Source organism: Dermacentor variabilis, chromosome 1 (assembly GCF_050947875.1).
Source record: "Dermacentor variabilis isolate Ectoservices chromosome 1, ASM5094787v1, whole genome shotgun sequence".
NCBI lineage: Eukaryota > Metazoa > Arthropoda > Arachnida > Ixodida > Ixodidae > Dermacentor > Dermacentor variabilis.
In genome coordinates this window covers 126,831,973-126,842,589 of record NC_134568.1, presented here as the reverse complement: position 1 = coordinate 126,842,589, position 10,617 = coordinate 126,831,973, and positions in this window count along the sequence as shown.

Sequence of the window (10,617 nt, the reverse complement as noted above, 5' to 3'; positions counted from 1 at the left end):
CCCCTCCTTTGTGCGACGGCGCCCAGGGGCAACCCTTTTATCGACCACCCAAGGACTATGTTTCGACACCCTGCCTTGCAGATTGTTCCCTTTGTCCTATGCCAGGCCATTGAACTTGCCCGTCGTACCACTCCGAGCGAGCGCCAGATTGGCCTGACGACGCAGCACGGTGCTCGGAGGCGCCGGCCACTGAAAGCGGCGTTGGGACCACGCAGGCTGCCCGGACCCTCTCTCTCTCGACCTTGTTCGTCCTTAGGGACTGTCTGGGGAATCTGGGGACGGGGAGGTGTTATTTAAGCAGCTTGGAGCTGCTCTGTTGCTCTCTCCTGATAACCACGCCAACTTGTAAACATTGTAAAAAGAATTCTTCGCCGATAAAGCTCTCCTCGTCTCTGACTCTGAGTGAAGTGGGGTCCAGACCTCCTGCCGGTCACGCATACCCCGGCATAAGCAACAACTGGATCGCGAGCGGTGGGATCGAGCCTGAAGTATGACGGACGACAGCACACCGAGATCACAGTGACGGACAGCTTAGAGCTGGTGAGTGTTAGCTTTGCTCTTTTGAGTCACCAGGCTGACTGGATAGAGGTGTAATCCTAGTCGCTGGTAGGGACCTGCCGCAGAAGCGTGTGTTTTGGTACTTCTGGGTAGAGGTCAAGGCACTGTCACACCAGTGTTCCGCGATGGATCTGAAACGGTTGCTTAGAACTCAGCTCATATCCCTTTGCGAGGAGCTAGACGTTGAATTTCAGCTTCAAATGACGAAATCAAGTATCATTGCAGCGATTGAGAGAACGGATCTTGCGAAAGAGGAAATCGTAGAAATGTGGAACGAGATACTAAGGCGCAAGGCGGACGAGCAGAAGCTAACAGAGCTTCAGATAGAGAAACTTCGACTTGAAGTCCGAGTTGAGAAAGACAAGTGTGGTTCCGGAATCAGAGGGAGCAGGTAGACATGACCTTTATGATCTATTTATGCTTATGCAGCCCTTCAAGATTGGGCAAGACATAAGCCTGTATCTCGTAAATTTCGAGAGAACTTGCGAAAAGTCAAAATTTGTTCGCAGCACTTGGGCGCGGTGCTTGCTTAGTTTGTTGCCCTGCGAGGCAGCAGATGTGCTTGCGAGGTTGCCTGCGGATGATTCTGATGACTATGATCAGGTGAAAGAGAGCCTATTGAAGCGGTTTCATTTGTCAGCAGAGGCATTCAGGCAGAGATTTCGAAGTCTGAACAAAAGGCAGGGCGCCACTTTTGCTGAGTTTGCTTATGAGTTAAAGGTAAATTTGGCCGAGTGGCTAAAGGGCCCCAGAGCTTTTGGTAGCTTCGAAAAGGCGTTAGAAGTGTTTGCCTTGGAGCAGTTTTGCTCAAAGGAGCCGGAGGCAATGAAACTTTGGATCCAAGACAGGGATCGTGTCGAGTCGGTGCAGTCAGCCGCTGACCTGGCGGATCAGTATGCGTCACGCAAAGGAAATAAAGAGGAGGCTACGATCGCCGGTGCGGGGAAAAGAGAGGCTGGAAGGGTACAGCTAAGCCCAGTAATGGGAAAGATGCTACGAAAGAAGTGGAGCCGATGGAGCCGAAGGTTCACGAGCAGCCGGTAGGGGAACAAGAGAGAGATATTCGTGAGAAACGTCCACAGAAGACCTTGTCCGAAGAACAGAGGCCGGTGACGTGCTTTAACTGCAACTAAATCGGTCACATAGCTGTCGGCTGCCGCAAACCAAAAGTTGTGTTCGCGTACGTTTCTGACTGGCGGACTAATGATGAGCTGCTCAAACCGCAGCTGTCTAAACTGCAGGTGAATGGGAAAAACTGTAACGTGTGGCGGGACAGTGGAGCAATCATTGACTTGGTGCACCCAGATTATGTGAAGCAGGAGCAGTACAATGGCAAATGCGCTTGCATAAAGCCTGTGTTAGAAGACACGAGTGTCTGCCTTCCAGTCGCAGATGTGGTGCTCAGCGAGCCATTCGGTGAAGTGTGTACTGAGGCGGCTGTTTCTAACAAGATGCCGCCGCAGTACCCTTACTTGTTCTCTAACCGTACCGATCGCCTACTGAGGGACCAGGGTAAAGATTGGGTGGAGGGTAGCGTTCAGGCTCTAATGACATCTAAAGCGCGTGCCTTGGCTGCTAAACTGGAAATAAAAGAACGGGATACCGATGTTGAAGTGAGCAATTCCCTCGGCGATGAGTGCGAAATTGAGCCAGAAAACCCTTCGATATCAGTGAGCAGTGAGGAAGAGACGGTTAAGCATCAGAGCGAGATTGCAGAAAATACAGAGGTGAAGGCTGTTGGGCAGCCAGGCAGAACAACCAGGCAAACCAAGTTCGAGAGCGCATTGACGAAGGACGCCGAATGTGCCGACTGGCTATTTGTCCTGCCGTGCTCTAGCTCACTAGATAGCATGCTAGCAAAAGTGACGAGAGAGGTTCTCATTAAGGAGCAAACAGTTAATTTGACTCTCAACATGACGGAGGAAGTGGCGACAGAAATTCCGGGCCTAAGCGGAATGAACGAAATTACGGGTGCGGAAGATGTGATGAGGGTCGCTGCGTCTCAGGAAGCTTTGACAGACCTGCGATTGGCTGATCTAAATAACTTGGTAGAAGAGAACACGGATTTGTTTTCTCAAAATGCAGGAAAGACGGAGCTGATGGCTCACGACATAGAACTCACATCCGAGACTCCAGTGAAATCACGAGCTTACAGGACGGCACCGAGGCAGCAGGAAATGTTAAAAAGAGAAGTTGAGCGGATGCTAGAACTTAGAATAATCGAGCCTTGCGAGAGCTTCTATACTTTTCCGCTCATTCTTGTAGAGGTCCCGGGTAAAGACCCACCACCTTGCATTGATTATAGGAAGCTGAATGCAACAACCAAAGATCAGATGTGTCCCATTCCCCAATATTCAGAACTAGCGGCTCCACTGACCGATGCCCCAAGAAAATCGGCTCTTGAAAGAGTAATTTGGGATTACGCCAACGAGGACGCGTTTCAGGGGCTCAAAGCTACTCTCTCAGCTTCTCGCGTGCTGCGTGCACCGAACTACGACCGACCCTCATTGTACAGTGCGATGCAGTGAAGAGCACCCAGGGTTATACGCGAGCCGAACGCTCACGGTACGAGAGGAGGCCCATAGCGCATCGGGAAAAACATGTGCATACCTTGTTTGGGCATCTCAAAAACTAGCCTGCTACCTTTACGGAACGACATTTCTCTTTGTGACTGATCATTGCCCGCTAAAGTGGCTCAAATGTCAGGCAGGAATCCCCAATTGTTAAGGTCGAGTATAGCACTTAAAGAGGTGAATTTCAGCTTGCGCTATCGGAAGGGAACAGCCAATGCCAATGCTGATGGTTTAAGCCGCGCCTTTTAGTTTATCTTGCCAGCTTGTACTAAATTTCTTTTGGTCGCAACTGTATACTTTTGCTTATTTGCATTGTGAAGAAGCGAGAACACTTGTGTGACTGCCAAGACTTAACGAAGTATAGGAGTTTTCAGTGTCAATGTCAGCTTGGTCGCTTGGGGAGTATGGCTGGTGCTGCCGAGCAAGTGGTTTCGTTCTACGTGATTTAGGAGAAAACCGAGTGACAGGAGGCGAAGCAGATCTCTTCCGTCGAGCAGCTGAGACTTCTCACCGTACGAGATCTTCCCCGTCGGCGGAGGAGCTGTTATGTTTGTGCCTTGGGATTTGCCTGACAGGAGGCCAGTGCTGTGGTGTGTCGACCGTGGAGCAAGCATTCATCCCCACATGGTGCCCGCTTCGGGCACATGACGACTACGTGCACGGCTTGGGTGTCTTCGCGGCTTCACGGCGTCAACGACGGAAGCGGCCGCAGGGTTACGGACTGCTATTCGGCCCTTCCTCGTGCCAGCAGCAATGTAGCGCCCCCCCCCCCCCCCTCCTTTGTGCGGCGGCGCCCAGGGGCAACCCTTTTACCGACCACCCAAGGACTATGTTTCGACACCCTGCCTTTGTCCTATGCCGGGTCATTGAACTTGTCCGGCGCACCATTTCGACCGACCGCCAGATTGGCCTGACGACGCAACGCGGTGCCCGGAGGCACCGGCAACTGAAAGCGGCGTTGGGAGCACGGAGGCTGCCCGGACCCTCTCTCTTTCGACCTTGTTCGTCCTTAGGGACTGTCTGGGGAACCTGGGGACGAGGAGGTGTTATTTAAGCAGCTTGGAGCTACTCTGTTTCTCTCTCCTGATAACCACGCCAACTTGTAAAATTGCATAAAGAATTCTTAGCCGAGAAAGCTCTCCTCGTCTCTTACTCTGTGTGAAGTGGGGTCCAGACCTCCTGCCGGCCACGCATACCCCGGCACACGCAGCAGTACGTCTAGCACTGCGGCCCGACCAGTAGCCTACCATGTCGGACGCCTTCAAAGGCAGCCACTACATATCATAGGGCTTTCAAGTCTCGGCAAGTAGACACTTGACGCGGGAAAACCTCCCCACCTAATCAGAACCGCATTTCGGACTTTAAACTTTCGTTTTCAGCTTGCGTCGGCGCTTGCGAAGCAGCCGACGCTGCCGATGTGTCTACGTGATCCCTCATATAGCACGTGACGCCGACGGCGGTGCGCGCGTTTCTATTGGTGGAGCTCGCCCCCGATTGTGGCGCAAGCGCTACCGTGAGAAGCCGGCACACTGTCTAAATGAGCACTTAACGAAGAATGTTTATGCAGTTATTTTTAACTGAGCACACAAATCATGTGCGCCCTCAAAAGTGTAAAGAGCGAGAGGCAGCTCTCGAAATTAGCAGTAACAACCCTTACAGCGTCCCTGGCCGCCGTTGTCAGTTTCTGCATTTCTTAACTGACGTAGATATCGTAAAGCAAAATCAATGTTCTAGCACTTCATGGAGTACTTGTCGATAGTAGCAGCACTGTTGCTCTTCTAGAGACACACCAGCTCACGTGGCGGTGTGAAAGCGCACCTTGACTATCAACGTACAAATGTAAGCACCAGAGTAGACAGACATTTTTACTGCTGAAATGGTCAAAATGTACGCGTACAACCACGTTCGGCATGGCGCAGTGAGTGGTAAAGTTCTAAAACTGGCATAGCGCAACATACAAAGGAAGAAACAAGCCGAGCGGACCAGATAAAGGAACAGAGCGCTAACTTCCAACTCTTTATCCTTTATCCTGTTCCTTTATCCGACTGGCTTGGCTTGTTTCTTCCTTTGTATGTTGCGCTGTACCAGTTTTAGAATGCAATACCAACTCGCCCAATCCTCAACCCGAGTGGTAAAGTACTGGATTTAGACGCGTTAGGTCGGAAGTTCAAATCCCACGTGAGAACTTTTCCCTTTTCTACACTAACAAATTAATTTGCATAGTCCCAAGGCGCTCTTTGTGATTTTTTTAATTAGATATTTATCGAGAACCACAGGACGTCAGAGCACAGACGTCACACATCAGAACTTCAGACTACAGGGCGTCCCAATAAACGACAGACTGAAATTTCCCGTTGTGTTCTTCAACTGGGCGTGCTGTCGGTCTTTAATTATGCGTGTAAAATTAATATCACGAGCACTTGAAAAAAAAGTGACACAGTTTCGCCCGAAAGGCCAAGCAGCGATTGCGATAGCTAATTTAGTAGATAGCTATAGGAAGTTAGGATAGTAGTTTTATCTGCCGTATAAACTTGTAAACATTCGCTTAATAATTGAACCAACAACATACACTGTCACGCGCGCACAAGCAAACATCTCACTCGATGACCGCGGAAACTCGCTGTCAACACGCTGGAGTCAGGAAGCGCGGCAGCAGCAGCGAGATTTGACCTTCGTGCTGCCTTTCACTTCAACGCGAACTAAGCGTTGAAAACACAGGGCACACGAAGATATTAGCACTCGGCGCATCGGCGCACTATCCCCATCACGAGGACGTGGTCTTTTTGGGTGAAGGCAAACGGTCAAAAAACCAACACCTGCTACCTGAAACTATCACCATCGCAGATCACTTTCAGGATAGGGCCCGCGCCATACGCAGTATCTGTCAGAGAAGTTCGCCTCCCTCCCCTCCGCACAGTGCTCCCTCGGGCACGCGAGGTTGATCCGCTATCCTCGGCTCACCCTCGCACATACGGCATACGGCACGCGGTGACATTATCATCGCCGTTAGATTTTATATGGAACATCACGGCGACGCCGACGGCATAAATGCGCCTTGGCTGTCCATATAATTTCTATCACAATAAAGAAAGTGCCACCTATCTGCAAGGGCAGGCTTACTGTGGACATACAACACAGGTAGGGCAAGAAACAGGTCAAATCACTGACCACCTTTGGAGATCGTCATGGAGTAATACTGCATTTCCAGCAACTCCGATACCATGCACTATCTTCGCGAGCGCTAGTAGCCTGCTGTAGTCTATCGAAACCCTGGACAAACAAAAGTTGCTGGACATTAAGCACCAGCTGAAACTTCAACAATCTTCCCAGCCCAACGAGCATTAAAATTGCGTTTCGCAGTCAGAGCATGACCTCAATCAATCATGTGTTAAACTACGCTGCACGCTTTTAGATGGTCTATCAGGGCGTGTCGGTAACAAGAAAGCAGCTGTTACCCTTAAGCAACACTCGTGGCCTCCCAGCCAATCGTCTGCGACAGCGCTTTCCATCACTATACCCGGACCAACTCGAGTGGCGCAGATTGGTGTCGTATCTTTTTTTCTACGGGTTTGTCGAGCTATGAAATAATAATTTCTCTTCCTTTTTACATTATTAACCTCGCTTTCATATGTTAACGTATTCCACTGTCGAGTTATATATTTCTGAAGAACCTGTTCCAGTGCGCCAGAATTGCTTCTTAAGCATAAATGTTGCCTTACCATCTCTGTGTTCAAGAAATTTCAAATCATCTATGTAACAAATTTACTGCGTATTCTAGTTTTGTTCTGCCAACTGTCCATTGCTGTCATTTGGGGGCGGCAGTCACCTTGTCAAGCTACTCGCTGTTGCAGCTTTTTGTGGCTGTTCCTTTCTTTCACAGAAAAAAAAAATACAGCACTGACTTAAATATTTTCGAAGAGTGGCTAGCCCCTATCGCAGTAATTGGTGCTCACGTCGGATGCTGCGATATATTATGCATTTTATATATTTCTGAATCAACCTGCGCTATACTTTTAGCGCAAATAAAGAAGTTCGCACTGACATCATGGGCCCCCATGTATGCGTACGCCAGGCGTGCCCCTATATAGGGCGACGTCCAAACGCCGTGAACTCGGGTGACAGAAAGCTCCCATGTCACCTAATAGTTTCACGACCGGAACTATTCCTGCACGCCGTTCCGTGGGGCCATCTACTTTCCTGAGGATGCCGATAAAGTAGGCAAGGCATTTATCAATACCTGCACATAGCCCGCTTTCCCGTTCGCGTCGATGGCAGCAATAAATGTATCTCCAGTTTCGCGTCCTAGGAGCACGCCTGGTATGCTCTACACAGCGGCCAATCACGACTCGTACGTCTGCTACCATTACTAACACGTCTCTTGTCGACTACAGCACTTGTTTTTACAGCGGCGGGCACTATAAGCTTGGTGATCGCGCGAACGCCGCTGTTGCCCGTGATTGGTCGGGACCGCTGTGACGTCATTCACGGGGATCACCGGTCGACGCGGCCGTTTCAGAGCGTAGCACGCTGTTATGGTCTGGCTTCACAGATAAGTTGTAAACATAATAGAATGCTCTCGCTGTCTCGGACAGTTTGTATTTTCGCCTTACATGTTGGAACTGACAGTCGATACAGAAAACGATGGCGGCAACGACGATGTTGAGTGTGCCAACAGCGAAAACGATGTGTGCACTTTCTCGCGCATTGGAAATATTATCTGGTACGTATGTGTGTGTGTTTTTTTTTTTCATGTAGCTGCACGTTACAATGACAGGAGAAAAAAAGCGCGCTAAAGTGTCACTGCGAACTTGCTGCTGGAAGAATGCCGAAGCACTAACTTCTCGTTAGATTGTAAACACGGGTGCAATTCCGCGATGTCAAGCACCTTGCCGCTGCTTGCCTAAAGTTCGGTGTTTTTTTTTTTTGCGTGTTGATACACGATCGCGAACATAAGTACCGCGTTTAAAAGCGCGCCCATACAGTGCTGCGAGTAGAAGGCAACGCCAATCTAGATGCACTAAGGAGCGAAACTTGCTCGCTAGGGAGACTGTGCATGTGCAAATCTTGCCTGTATTTATCCGCCGGCGCATTCCGCCGACGAGCAGCTGCGTCTCCGGCGTTCCGAATTATTCTGGGAGCACCTGTACAGTCATGGAAGTTGCTTATCATACACATCCAGATCGAGATGGCCCTGCAGGGCGATTATAAGTGCAATATTCAGACTATGGTTCGACGACTTTGCGATTGTGGCTCGATCAAGAATCGGTATGCGTGCTGCATGCTAGTGTTGACATACAGGTATTAGGTAGTTTTAGCAGCGCCGTGTGGTAAACACAGTAGCTTTACGGTAACTGCAACCGTACGTCGAATGTCGCTAGTCAAGCCTAGCAACGCTAGCAACAACTCGTTTCCGCATTGGTCGTAAGGCTATCCGGCTGCGCTAAAACTGTGTTACCATACGTTTATGGCTGCAAATGTTCGCATTTCTCGTGTGCACCAATGTGGGCACCGGAACACCGGAATTTGAATAACGATTGCCCGCATCGTTGTCAAGCTCCGATGATAATCACCGTCGCGGAAATGGTCCGAGTACAGCACAGTTGATTTCGTCGGCACTAAATTCTCTCTCATCACCGCACGGACCCACTGCACTGCTAGCTTCTTGTCCATCGGGAACATGTGAAACATCACATCGTCTTGGCCGCCTGTGTTCGCACAGCCGAATGCTGCACAGAACGAGGGCATGTTGGGCGCCCTTTGCTGTAGGCACTCACGCAGCACAGAAAGGAAGCACAGTTCACGAAAATCGCAAAAGAGAGCAAACATGAGCGGCGGCAGATGTCTCGCAACGTCATTTAGTAAAGCGCAGGACGGAAAGAAACACGCCAGCAGTCAGAACGCCGGTCCGCTGGCACGATGGCCGGCACGCACCCAGGGAATGACGTCACTTTCGCCGGTTCTCTCCTCCGGCTTCCTCCTCACCTGGCAATCCGGGAAGCGACGGGGGCGTGTCCGCGGAGCGGATTTAGAAAGGAATTTCTGCCCCTTATATTAACAAAACGAAGAAAAAATTCAGAACCGTAAATTAATAGGTCTATTCTTCCCAACACCAGCAATTCATGGAATTTGAAAACCGTTTCAGCTTCCCTTTAAGCAACTGTGTGTGGGCCCGAAAGTGCGATGTTCAGCCACAACACTTGTATTAAAGGGCCCTTCACCAGGCCCCATAGGAAATTTTCGTTATACGCTGGGACTTGTTACGAGTGCTCTAGGGAGCGTTCTGCCGCAAAAAAATTTTCAAGTTGGCTCCATTAATAGCCGAGATGGAAATATTTCAGTGCCATGAATCCATGATCTCAGTAGGCGGGCTGCACTGCATAGCGAGACTCCCACTCCACTCGCCCCCTCTAGCCTTCGCAAGCGAAATTCCTTCCCTGCGTTCTCCCATGCCGCACCTCGAGCATCGCGCGACACATACGTCCCGGGCCCCACCCTCACTTTTTTTATCCTCGCTTTTCTTTCTTTTCGCGCTTCGCACTTCCGCCGGCGGTGTCGCGAGCGAGCTGCTGTCTCGTTCGCGCAGCGCACGATTTTGCGTGCTGTGCACAAAGAAACATGACTAGCGGTATAATTCAGTGCTGCACGAATACTGAGGCAGAACAAGTGGATTGCAGAGCGTGATCACGCGCTGGAACACGGTAGAAAATGGTATAGTTTCGGTACCTGCGCACGTGACCGCACGACCGTGGGAACAAGCAGATGAAGCGGAAGTACATCTGTCTTTGGTTCGTCGAGGCGAAGTAAAACAAAAAAAGACGCAGACATTCCATTTGTGTGTTTTATTATTTCTCTAAGCTTCAATTCATCAATTCAAGCAACAGATTGTACAGATAACAGATCTTGTCTTGAATAATTCTCGAAGTCACATGTCACCAGGAGAGACGTCACACTGCGGACACGATTACATAGACGCAGGGGCACGATTGTGTCACCGTCCGGCTAGGAGCGCGGCGGCCGCGAGTGATGCGGGAAACGGCGTTCGGATTGAAATTTCACATCTTTCCGTGGCACGTAGCGATGTAATACTTTGCAGACACGATTGTTATCGTGCAATGTATGCTCTGCGCTTGTCAGCTCAAGATGGCCAGACCTGGTGAGGGACCCTTTAAGTGCCGTTTTGCTTGTGTTGTCAGACAGCCAGGGCCAAGTGAAGGCGCCAAATGTTCATTTAGGTTGCCGCCTGTATTTACAAAATGCTCTTACGCCAGAAATGTTTTTAAGACTAAATTACAGCCAATCCTGACGATAGCCATGCCAATGGAATTACATTCTTAGCCTACATCAGCCACCTTGTGTCAGTCTAATTATCTTTACGCCGCTTTGTCAAAATAAAAGGACGTTCCTATATTATTCATCGAAATGGCGTTCGCACATGCGTACTGCGCTTGAATTGACGTCACATGAGCTTGAGTGACATGGCGCCAGG